This window comes from Haliotis rufescens, unplaced genomic scaffold, assembly GCF_023055435.1.
Source record: "Haliotis rufescens isolate VD_foot unplaced genomic scaffold, xgHalRufe1.0.p SCAF_1, whole genome shotgun sequence".
NCBI classification, from domain to species: domain Eukaryota; kingdom Metazoa; phylum Mollusca; class Gastropoda; order Lepetellida; family Haliotidae; genus Haliotis; species Haliotis rufescens.
This window is the reverse complement of record NW_025963779.1, coordinates 84,688,895-84,702,639: the sequence shown is the minus strand read 5'-3', so window position 1 is coordinate 84,702,639 and position 13,745 is coordinate 84,688,895. Positions and strand designations below refer to the sequence as shown.

General features: G+C 38.1%; 1 protein-coding gene across 2 annotated transcripts in view; it reads right to left on the bottom strand.

The window, feature by feature from the left end:
* Positions 1 to 13,745, bottom strand: part of LOC124136946 (cys-loop ligand-gated ion channel-like) — a 50,635-nt gene that overhangs the window by 26,914 nt on the left and 9,976 nt on the right. The gene's annotated exons all lie outside the window — the stretch shown is intronic.

The window sequence follows — 13,745 nt, the reverse complement described above, 5'->3', positions numbered from 1 at the left end:
AGTAGCCATGATGTATCAGTCAGTATTTGTTCAACCCCACTAAGTAGCCATGATGTATCAGTCGGTATTTGTTCCATCCCACTAAGTAGCCATGATGTATCACTCAGTATTTGTTCCACCCCACTAAGTAGCCATGATGTATCAGTCAGTATTTGTTCCACCCCACTAAGTAGCCATGATGTATCAGTCAGTATTTGTTCCACCCCACTAACTAGTCATGATGTATCAGTCGGTATTTGTTCCACCCCACTAAGTAGCCATGATGTATCAGTCAGTATTTGTTCAACCCCACTAAGTAGCCATGATGTATCAGTCAGTATTTGTTCCACCCTACTAAGTAGCCATGATGTATCAGTCAGTATTTGTTTCACCCCACTAAGTAGCCATGATCTATCAGTCAGTATTTGTTCCATCCCACTAAGTAGCCATGATGTATCAGTCAGTATTTGTTCCACCCCACTAACTAGTCATGATGTATCAGTCGGTATTTGTTCCACCCCACTAAGTAGCCATGATGTATCAGTCAGTATTTGTTCCACCCTACTAAGTAGCCATGATGTATCAGTCAGTATTTGTTTCACCCCACTAAGTAGCCATGATCTATCAGTCAGTATTTGTTCCACCCCACTTAGTAGCCATGATGTATCAGTCAGTATTTGATCAACCCTTCTAAGTAGCAATGATGTATCAGTCGGTATTTGTTCAACCCCACTAAGTAGCCATGATGTATCAGTCAGTATTTGTTTCACCCTAGTAAGTAGCCATGATGTATCAGTCAGTATTTGTTTCACCCTACTAAGTAGTCATGCTGTATCAGTCAGTATTTGTTCCACCCCACTAAGTAGCCATGATCTATCAGTCAGTATTTGTTCCACCCTACTAAGTAGCCGTGTAAAGTTGAGATTCTCGTCTCTTCCCGATGCCTTGATTCAGTTCTGTTATAGACAGATATATCTGTTGTCGGAATAGCCCGTATTCTATTACTTTGTACTTACAGTGTTTTTTCAGGGTGGATACTCCGAAGGGTATAACAATAAACACTGTTGACTGTCGACATATGATAATAACAAAGATCTTTATTGAATGTATATGACAAGTGGTACTTACATCATGTACATGTAATCAGTAATACAATACCGCTTCAGATGTTTCCAGAATTGACAGTCTATTTTTTGAATATTATTGCTAATTTTTTATATTATATGACAACAAAAACTTTATTGAAGCTCTGTGACATGTAATACAACAAATCCTGATCCAGTTTTGTGATAGAGCTGTTGTTGCATAATATTATTTATGTAAAGTCGAGACAATATTCTCGGTTATTTCCGATACCCAGATCTGGTTCTGTTATAGATCTGATGTTGTAGGAAAAGTCCGGATTCAATTACAGTACTTAATTCCTCTGGTGTTTCCTAGAGCCGATACTCCGCAGTGTAAACGATATACATACTGTTGAATGTCGACATATGACGACAACAAAAACCTTCTAGTGACAAGTAGTACTTACATGTAATACAATACAGCCTTCTGTGTTTTTCATATTCGACACTCCGATTTCTTTTTGTGAATAATATTGTTAAATCTTTGATATAAGGTTACAACAAAAACTTTAATGAAGGTAGGTGACATGTAATACAACAAAGTCAGTGAAAACCTTTTGTTTTAAGTATTTGAAAACAATGAACATTCTGTATCTTCTGGTTTCCCAGTAACCATACATTACTATTTGTTAACACAATATTTTCGGTTCTCTCCGATGCTCTGATCCGGTCTTGTTATAAAACTGTTGTTGTCGAAAGGGTCCGGTTTCTACTACGGTTTCCGGTGTTTTTCAGTGTTGATACTCCGAAGTGTAGAACACAGATATTCTGTTGAATGGGGAGTAGTGCACTTTACCGGGCGCACTTTTTCAGATCCAATTAGCGCTGTGGGGGCTCGAACGCGCTTCGCCGGCTCACCCGTCATCGGCTCTGCTAATTAAATGCGTTAATTAGCCGACGCTCTACCACTGGACCACAGGCGCTATCACATGTAATCACAGTGCTCGTTTAACAGGTCATTAGAATCACCATTGACATGCACGCGTAATTCAGTAAACAATGAATTGCGCATGCGTGTGACGTCACTGCCCGCTCTCCCATTCATCTTTTCTTGAAACCACACCCGCAATTGTTTATGTCAACATGACCGACCAATGGGATTTACTAGATTAACGCTTGAAAAGGTAAGAATTTATGGCTAACCCTTGCCCAAAGCCAGCTGACCCTAATGACCGAAAAGGGGTTTTGGATCGTAAAGACGTGTAAGTTTCCCTAAGGCCGAAAACGGGTGTTGGATCGTAAAGACGTGTAAGTTTCCCTAAGACCGAAAAACGGGTGTTTGATCGTAAAGATGTGTAAGTTTCCCTAAGACCGAAAAACGGGTGTTTGATCGTAAAGATGTGTAAGTTTCCCTAAGACCGAGAACGGGTGTTTGATTGTAAAGATGTGTAAGTTTCCCTAAGACCGAAAACGGGTGTTGGATCGTGAAGCGAGAGTCACCAGAGCGTGAGGCACGGTAACGGTATAACGAGACAGCGGTGGCACTATAGCGCGGTAATTGAGCGGATGGTAGAGCTCGGGCTGCGCCCGGTAAACTGCATTGTTGCCAATTTTGTTTTACCTGTGGTCATAAATGTAAAATATTTTCTTCTTAATTATAAATACGGATGGGCGGTTCAGAGTTCGCTGAACCTCGTATGTATTTGCCAAGGCTACCTTTTTGTTTTTTTTATACACAAGTTTTTCTTTTGGTTTATCTTTTTTATTTTTGTGTTATGATTTATAAAAATCAAATAAACCTCTCTTCGGGTTGTACTCCAACTAAAAATCTCCTGTATATGCTCAGTAGGTGTAAACTGTTCATCATGTTTACACGGTTTAAAAGTTGTCAATTCTTTCTCTTTGATAATGGCTAAAATAAATAAAATTAAAATTGTATCTGTAAATTGTAGAGGCTTAGCTGAAAAAAATAAGCGAAAGGAAGTCATGAATATCTGGCGAAAGAAAAATTTCTCAATCATTTGTCTACAGGACATTCATATTTCTGAAAAAGATGAAAATTTAATGAGAAATGAATGGGGGCTACAATGTATTATTGCACCATTTAGGTCCAACGCCAGAGGGGTAGCTATACTTTTCAATAATAACTTAGAGATAAAAATTCATAGAACTAAAACAGATAGTAACGGTAACTATATACTTACAGATATCACTATTGAAGGCATTAAGTTGACCATGGTTAACTTATATGGCCCAAATAAAGATGATCCAGGCTTTTATCTAAAACTATTTACGGATATTGATAATTTTGAAAATGAATCGCTAGTAATTTGCGGTGACTGGAACCTTGTTCTGAATCCAGCTTTTGATTTAGAAAATTATAAAAACATTAATAACCCAAAAGCTAGAGAAACAGTATTGGAAAAAATAGAACAATATAACCTTATAGATGTCTGGAGGGATATGAATCAGGACTTAAGAAAATACACTTGGTGGAAAAGAAATCCAAGACACCAGGCAAGGCTTGATTTTTTCATGATCTCTCAAGATATTTATGATATGACTTTAAAGAGTTCAATATTACCAGGCTATAAATCTGACCATTCAGTAATAACTCTCGAATTCTCAAACAGTTTAAGTCACGAAAAAGGACGAGGTTATTGGAAGCTTAATACCTCATTATTGTGTAATGTAGATTATGTTAAAATGGTGAAGGAAATTATGGAAGAAACTATAACAGAATATTCTTGTAAAGAGCCAGGAGGTAAGATTGGTGATGAGGATAAAAACTTAGAATTAACCATTGGTGACTGTTTATTTCTGGAAACTTTATTAATGAAAATTAGAGGTAAAACCATATCATTTGCAACATATGTTAAAAAAACCAGGCCAAACCAGACTAAGGAACTGGAAGATAAAATAGAAGAAGTAGAGGAAGACATTAGGAATAACTTTCAACAGATTAGTGAAAATAAATTGGCTGAACTATCCAAATATAAAATAGAATTAGAAAAAAAATAATGAAGAAGTAACAAGAGGAATACATATTAGAAATAGGATAAAATGGTATGATGAAGGTGAAAAACCAACAAGCTACTTTTGTACTTTGGAATCTAGAAATTATACAAGTAAACTCATAAACACTTTGATTGATAATAAAGGGGAAGAAATTACTGACGGGGACTTAATAATAAATGAACAAAGAAAATTTTATGAGAAGCTTTACTCATTACCAAAAGAAAATGATACTGAAAATGCTGAGACACTCAAAAATGTAAAAACACCTAGTCTAAATGAAGACTTAAGGGTTAATTAGAAGAAAAAATCACTTTAGATGAAATATCAAAGGCAGTAAAACAAATGAAAAATAACAAAAGCCCAGGAGTAGATGGCTTTCCAATAGAATTCTTTAAGTTTTTTTGGAAAGACTTAAAAATATGGGTTTTTAGATACATAAACAAAACTTTTGAAAATAAGGTAATGACATATACAATGAAAAGGGGAGTCATTACGTGTATACCCAAGGGAAATAAAGACAGAAGATTTCTAAAAAACTGGCGTCCAATATCATTGCTGAATGCACTTTATAAAATAATTAGTACGTGTATTGCAAATAGAATGAAAACAACTTTAGATCACCTAATTCATGATAATCAAACTGGCTTTATTCCTGGAAGATGTATTAGTGAAAACACAAGACTTTTGTATGACATTATGTTTGAATGTAAAAGACTAAATAGACCAGGAATGTTGCTGCTGATTGATTTTGAGAAAGCGTTTGACACAATATCAAGACAGGGCATTAGAAAAGTATGGTTTTGGGCCTTATATGATAAAATGGATACACCTACTGACTAATAATGCATCCTCTTGTGTAATACAAAACGGTCATATGTCTTCTTTCTTTATTAATGAAAGAGGTTGCAGACAAGGAGACCCAATATCACCATATCTTTTTCTTTTTGCTGTGGAAATCTTAGGCTGTATGATAAGAGACAATAAAAACATTATAGGAATTGTATTGAATGAGAAAGAGTACAAATTAGGTCAGTATGCAGACGACACACAATTATTCTTAAACGGAGAGGCTGACTGCCTGTATGCAGCAATAAATATACTTGATTGTTTCTTTAAAATGTCTGGACTTAAAATAAATATTGATAAAACAAAAGCCATATGGATCGGGTCGAAAGCAGGGAGCTCAACAAATATTTGTGAAGACTTAAAGTTAGACTGGCATGTAGTCAATTTTGAAGTGTTAGGAATTATTCTCAACCCCCATTTGCAAGATCTATGGGTTATCAATACCCGAAAAAGACTTGAAACAATAAATAGGTTATTGGCAAACTGGAGAAGAAGAAACTTGACTCTTATAGGTAAAATTACTGTTATCAAGTCATTGGCTCTCTCAACTCTTGTCCATATTTTTATGGCAGTGCCAAACCCCCCAGAAGATTTTATTACAAACTTAAATAAAATTTTGTTTAGTTTTTTATGGAATAATAAACCAGATAAAATTAAAAGGCAAAATCTGAAAAAAAATTATGCTGATGGTGGGCTTAGAATGGTGGACATTAAAATATTTATAGAATCACTAAAATTATCTACTTTAAGAAAGTATTTAAAAAAGAGTACATGTGATAATCCTTCAGTTTTTTCTTTCACTGATATGATAAATTTAGGAGTCAATGCTGATAAATATTTATGTGTGAAAAACCCTTTTTGGAGAGATGTTTTAAATGTTTGGGGAAATTACGGCAGAAAATTTACAACAAATTCAGAAAGGATCTCCGAAATTCTATCACAGCCCCTATGGCTAAATCACCAATTTAAACATGAAAACTACATAATTATAAATTGGTTTAAAAAGGGTATATTGACAATTAAGGACTTATGTAACGAGAATGGATTTTTGCCATTTGAAATATTAAAAGTACGTTATGATATACAGGGTACAATATTAGATTATAATAAGGTTAAACTTAGTATACCTAAAGAATGGAGAGACACTGTCAATCATTATATCAAAATACCAATATATGACTTAAATCTTAGTCCACAATTGAGGGATATATTTATACCCGTTCAAGGATCTAGGTACTTTTATGATAGACTAATTACAATAACAAAACCACCCTTAGTAAATGGAAAATGGCAATCTCTTTTTGATAATGATATTCAATGGAAAGAAGTTTATTCAAATTTCAGAAAATGTACTAAAGATACTAAATTGATTGACTTTCAGTTTAAGTTTATCCATAGAATAATTTACACCAAAAAGGATTTATTAAAAATGAAACTAGTTGATAATGATATTTGCTCCTTTTGTGACTTAAATGGCGAAAACCTTATACATGTATATTGGGAATGTGAATATGTTAAACACTTTTGGAGCAAACTGGAAACCTTTTTAAACCTTGACACAAATACTAGGATCTCACTTACCAAATACTCAGTTATTTTTGGATTCGACAAAATTAAACTTTTACTTAATCATATTATAATATCCAGTGAAAGATATATATATATATATATCAAGTATTAAGGGTGAGAAACCAATTTTTGATAATTTTAGGAAAATACTAAAAGAGACAGCGATGATTGAAAAATTCATTGCCACCAAAAACAATGGTCTATTACAATTTGAACGAAAATGGGGAAAAATCCTACACAAATTAATATAATAATCATGCCCTGTACAATAAGGCTATAGATCAGTTGTGCCTCAAATAGCAATACTACCATAATTGTTTTAGTTATATCTAACTATCGATACAACTTTTCATGCACTTCTTGAGGCATATCGTGTGTGCGTGTGCGTGTGCGTGTGCGTGTGCGTGTGCGTGTTTCAATTATGCATGCTATATTTATATCACAAGAAATGTACATCCATGTAACGTATTTTCACTACAATTGACTAAACCTACTGTGTAACCTCTGAACCTGATGTACAACCCTTCGAAAGGAATAAAAAATGTCAAAAAACAAAACAAAAAAAAGTAGCCATGATCTATCAGTCAGTATTTGTTTCACCCTTCTAAGTAGTCATGCTGTATCAGTCAGTATTTGTTCCACCCTACTAAGTAGCCATGATCGATGTGTCAGTCAGTATTTGTTCCACCCTTCTTCCTTTAGATGGCAACCAATCCATCGACTTTAGACCTTGATCTTTTAGCCAAACAAATGTTATTTTTTTGGTGAAAATTCATACCCAGATAGGTATAATTATCAGGAATATTTATTTGAGTCCCATCAAATCTAAAACCTAAAAAGTTATAATATAATCATATGGAAACATTTATGCTTTGCTGCAATGATACCCAATGAACTCACACAAATTGAAAGTCAGTTCTTAAATATTTAAATATTACATCACCCTTCACAATACCCACTATCTAGATCGGATTCCTCATCTTAAATAGATGAAAAGGTATTGGCGACGCATTTTCACCTTGACGAATATATATATTCTACAAGATTATGATGTTATCATTCATAGTGTATCCAATTCGTAATATCATTCCCGATACTCCAGTTGAGTTAATGTTTTATATATACCATGCCTCCTGACATTTTCAAACGCCTTTTGAAAAGCTTTAAAAAACGCAATAGAATTTTATACTTTCAGCTTCAAGAATTTCCATGAGCCCACGATGGACAAAATATGATACAGAAATTCTATAATCTCATATTTTGAATGAACAAATAAAGTCATCTTTTAAATACTTAGACAGTTGTGGAGGAATGTATACAAAACCAACATAAACATCCTCTATGTACACTTTTGTTAATCATCATCCAGACTGAAATTTGACAGACGTTTTGCACAACAGTAACATATTTAGATAAACCTTTTCTAAATACAACGCCTAAAGAACCAGCTTTCTTATGCGCGGATTTCCTATTTTTCAAAAATGATCCGAAGTTGACTTTACTACCATGAGAAATTTCTACAGCCTGTGTCACGGGTGCTTCACATGGTTTTAAACTAACAACATTTTGTCATACAACGGAAATCTCTACAACCTGTGTCACGGGTGAATTTACCTGGCATTAAACTAACATAGCGTCATACAGCGAAAATCTCTACAACCTGCGTGACTGGTGAATTTACCCGGCATTAAACTAACATAGCGTCATACAACGGAAGTCTCTACAACCCGTGTCACGGGTGAACTTACCCGGCATTAGACTAACATAGCGACATACAACGGAATTCTCTACAACCCGTGTCACGTGTGAAGTTCCGTGGCATTAAACGACGGAAATGCTGCTCGGAGCTGCTTGAAAGGACTCAGTCATTCAGTTTCGGCATCGGACTGCTTGACGAAGCACCGTGAACATGATGAGCATGAATAAATAATAAGGGAGATAAGCGAACTTAAAGAGCAGGGCAGAGAAAACGGCACCCTGCTAATACCATGCTCAAGATCTGCCTGTAACGTCGTGCATTAAACCAGTCACACAGGTTGTAGAGACTTCCGTTGTATGTCGCTATGTTAGTTTAATGCCGGGTAAATTCACCAGTCACGCAGGTTGTAGAGATTTTCGCTGTATGACGCTATGTTAGTTTAATGCTGGGTTAATTCACCAGTCACACAGGTTGTAGAGAAGTCCGTTGTATGTCGCTATGTTAGTTTAATGCCGGGTAAATTCACCAGTCACGCAGGTTGTAGAGATTTTCGCTGTATGACGCTATGTTAGTTTAATGCTGGGTTAATTCACCAGTCACACAGCGACATACAACGGAAGTCTCTACAACCTATGTTAGTTTAATGCCGGGTAAATGCACCAGTCACGCAGGTTGTAGAGATTTTCGCTGTATGACGCTATGTTAGTTTAATGCTGGGTAAATTCACCCGTGACACGGGTTGTAGAGACTTCCGTTGTATGACGCTATGTTAGTTTAATGCCGGGTAAATTCACCAGTCACGCAGGTTGTAGAGATTTTCGCTGTATGACGCTATGTTAGTTTAATGCTGGGTTAATTCACCAGTCACACAGGTTGTAGAGACTTCCGTTGTATGTCGCTATGTTAGTTCAATGCCGGGTAAATTCACCAGTCACGCAGGTTGTAGAGATTTTCGCTGTATGACGCTATGTTAGTTTAATGCCGGGTAAATTCACCAGTCACACAGGTTGTAGAGACTTCCATTGTATGTCGCTATGTTAGTCTAATGCCGGGTAAATTCACCCGTGACACGGGTTGTAGAGACTTCCGTTGTATGTCGCTATGTTAGTTTAATGCCGGGTAAATTCACCAGTCACACAGGTTGTAGAGACTTCCGTTGTATGACGCTATGTTAGTTTAATGCCGGGTAAATTCACCCGTGACACAGGTTGTAGAGACTTCCGTTGTATGACGCTATGTTAGTCTAATGCCGGGTAAATTCACCAGTCACACAGGTTGTAGAGACTTCCGTTGTATGACGCTATGTTAGTTTAATGCTGGGTAAATTCACCAGTCACACAGGTTGTAGAGACTTCCGTTGTATGACGCTATGTTAGTCTAATGCCGGGTAAATTCACCCGTGACACGGGTTGTAGAGACTTCCGTTGTATGACGCTATGTTAGTCTAATGCCGGGTAAATTCACCCGTGACACGGGTTGTAGAGACTTCCGTTGTATGTCGCTATGTTAGTTTAATGCCGGACAAATTCACCAGTCACACAGGTTGTAGAGACTTCCGTTGTATGTCGCTATGTTAGTTTAATGCCGGGTAAATTCACCCGTGACACAGGTTGTAGAGACTTCCGTTGTATGACGCTATGTTAGTCTAATGCCGGGTAAATTCACCCGTGACACAGGTTGTAGAGACTTCCGTTGTATGTCGCTATGTTAGTTTAATGCCGGGTAAATTCACCAGTCACACAGGTTGTAGAGACTTCCGTTGTATGACGCTATGTTAGTTTAATGCCGGGTAAATTCACCCGTGACACAGGTTGTAGAGACTTCCGTTGTATGACGCTATGTTAGTCTAATGCCGGGTAAATTCACCAGTCACACAGGTTGTAGAGACTTCCGTTGTATGACGCTATGTTAGTTTAATGCCGGGTAAATTCACCAGTCACACAGGTTGTAGAGACTTCCGCTGTATGACACAATGTTAGTTTAATGCCGGGTAAATTCACCCGTGACACAGGTTGTAGAGACTTCCGTTGTATGACGCTATGTTAGTTTAATGCCGGGTAAATTCACCCGTGACACGGGTTGTAGAGACTTCCGTTGTATGTCGCTATGTTAGTTAAATGCCGGGTAAATTCACCCGTGACACGGGTTGTAGAGACTTCCGTTGTATGACGCTATGTTAGTTTAATGCCGGGTAAATTCACCCGTGACACAGGTTGTAGAGACTTCCGTTGTATGACGCTATGTTAGTCTAATGCCGGGTAAATTCACTAGTCACACAGGTTGTAGAGACTTCCGTTGTATGACGCTATGTTAGTTTAATGCCGGGTAAATTCACCAGTCACACAGGTTGTAGAGACTTCCGCTGTATGACACAATGTTAGTTTAATGCCGGGTAAATTCACCCGTGACACAGGTTGTAGAGACTTCCGTTGTATGTCGCTATGTTAGTTTAATGCCGGGTAAATTCACCAGTCACACAGGTTGTAGAGACTTCCGTTGTATGACGCTATGTTAGTTTAATGCCGGGTAAATTCACCAGTCACACAGGTTGTAGAGACTTCCGTTGTATGTCGCTATGTTAGTTTAATGCCGGGTAAATTCACCCGTGACACGGGTTGTAGAGACTTCCGTTGTATGACGCTATGTTAGTTTAATGCCGGGTAAATTCACCAGTCACGCAGGTTGTAGAGATTTTCGCTGTATGACGCTATGTTAGTTTAATGCTGGGTTAATTCACCAGTCACACAGGTTGTAGAGACTTCCGTTGTATGTCGCTATGTTAGTTTAATGCCGGGTAAATTCACCAGTCACGCAGGTTGTAGAGATTTTCGCTGTATGACGCTATGTTAGTTTAATGCCGGGTAAATTCACCAGTCACACAGGTTGTAGAGACTTCCGTTGTATGACGCTATGTTAGTTTAATGCCGGGTAAATTCACCCGTGACACGGGTTGTAGAGACTTCCGTTGTATGTCGCTATGTTAGTTTAATGCCGGGTAAATTCACCAGTCACACAGGTTGTAGAGACTTCCGTTGTATGACGCTATGTTAGTTTAATGCCGGGTAAATTCACCAGTCACACAGGTTGTAGAGACTTCCGTTGTATGACGCTATGTTAGTCTAATGCCGGGTAAATTCACCAGTCACACAGGTTGTAGAGACTTCCGTTGTATGACGCTATGTTAGTTTAATGCCGGGTAAATTCACCAGTCACACAGGTTGTAGAGACTTCCGTTGTATGACGCTATGTTAGTCTAATGCCGGGTAAATTCACCCGTGACACGGGTTGTAGAGACTTCCGTTGTATGACGCTATGTTAGTCTAATGCCGGGTAAATTCACCCGTGACACGGGTTGTAGAGACTTCCGTTGTATGTCGCTATGATAGTTTAATGCCGGGTAAATTCACCAGTCACACAGGTTGTAGAGACTTCCGTTGTATGACGCTATGTTAGTTTAATGCCGGGTAAATTCACCCGTGACACAGGTTGTAGAGACTTCCGTTGTATGACGCTATGTTAGTCTAATGCCGGGTAAATTCACTAGTCTCACAGGTTGTAGAGACTTCCGTTGTATGACGCTATGTTAGTTTAATGCCGGGTAAATTCACCAGTCACACAGGTTGTAGAGACTTCCGCTGTATGACACAATGTTAGTTTAATGCCGGGTAAATTCACCCGTGACACAGGTTGTAGAGACTTCCGTTGTATGTCGCTATGTTAGTTTAATGCCGGGTAAATTCACCAGTCACACAGGTTGTAGAGACTTCCGTTGTATGACGCTATGTTAGTTTAATGCCGGGTAAATTCACCAGTCACACAGGTTGTAGAGACTTCCGTTGTATGACGCTATGTTAGTTTAATGCCGGGTAAATTCACCAGTCACACAGGTTGTAGAGACTTCCGCTGTATGACACAATGTTAGTTTAATGCCGGGTAAATTCACCCGTGATACAGGTTGTAGAGACTTCCGTTGTATGTCGCTATGTTAGTCTAATGCCGGGTAAATTCACCCGTGACACGGGTTGTAGAGAAGTGCGTTGTATGACGCTATGTTAGTTTAATGCCGGGTAAATTCACCAGTCACACAGGTTGTAGAGATTTTCGCTACCCATGGGCCAGTCTTCGCCCATGGGCAGGCCCATGGGCAGGCCCATGGGCCACACTTCGCCCATGGGCAGGCCCATGGGCGAGATAGTGTAAATATTGAGTTTTTAACAATTTTTTAAAATTTTTTTCTTCCTTGGTATGTTCCCATGAAAACAGCATGTTTAATTTTGTAAATACCTTTGACCGAGACTGGGCAAAGACCGTAGAGTTTCTGGACTTTTGGGTTTCCAAATTAAAATGGGACGTGTTAGATACTTATATGTTTGGCATAATTGCACTAGAATGTTTATACGTTCTTCATGGATCTGAAATTATTTGAAAAGACACGGGTCGCTCGACTTTCAAATTAAATTCCAATCCATATCAACATTCAAAGTCTTATATATCGAGATTATATCAACCTACTTGCCTTTCCTTTGCTTTGTCGAGTCTAATTGCTGGAAGGGTCACTTTGAGGATTTTGCTGACAATAAGTTCAGGTAGATAATGGATGATTATTCTTCTTTAACTGATTTTTGGTATTATTCTATTCACTTTACAACAGTGCGGAACCCCCTGCTCCGTATCACAAAGCCACCCACTTCCCATTGAAAAAAAATGACAGGAACAATATAGATAATTATCGAAGCATAACTCAACTCTGTCTGTTTGATAAAATATACACTAAGATAAAAACAGTTTAACGCTTTTAACCAGGTTCAATTTAGAGCTGGAAAGCACACTATCACCAATGTATTCACATTACGTACTATAATGACCATAAAAGGGGTGGTGAAAATTGATGCGTGTTTTGTTTGCAAAAAAACATTCGATTCTGTTGAAAGACACAAACTTTAAGCTGATGTTTTTTTAAATAAAAGCGACAAAACCCTTTCTGCATTCATCAGAAATCCCTGTGAAAAGAAGAGTCGATTGTTCGACTCCGATTGTTTCATGAGCATGTGTTTATGAAACATGGGTTAGGATTATGAAAATGTTGAATCGTTTCATTTTCTTCCTCTGTTGCGTGTAAAAGCGTAACACGTCCGCTATATCCCCGGTTGGAGATGATTGAGGGAGATAAGGGAGGTTGTTGGGCAGAAATAAACAGTGAATACGTTGAATAAGATGTATTTTAATGAGAGCGACCATCAGTACTAAATTTAGTTTACAAACGCCTCTTTTAACAGTATTCCAGTCATATCACGGCGTGACAGCTTAATGTGGGAGGAAAGGCCGAAGTGATGCAGGTCCCAGACGTTTACCACTTCGGTGAAACCCACGAGCGCGGGTATGGTGCTGACAAACCTAGAAACGTAATCGGGGCGAACCGGGATTCGAACCCACAATCATAGGTTTCAGGCGTGCCTAAGGGACGCGACTCTGCACAGCGAATCGCGGCGCCTTAGGCGACTGGGCCACCCGTGCCCCCTTGTTCTTTATATATTTAGTTTACTGTTATCCATGAGCACATCAGGCAAAAC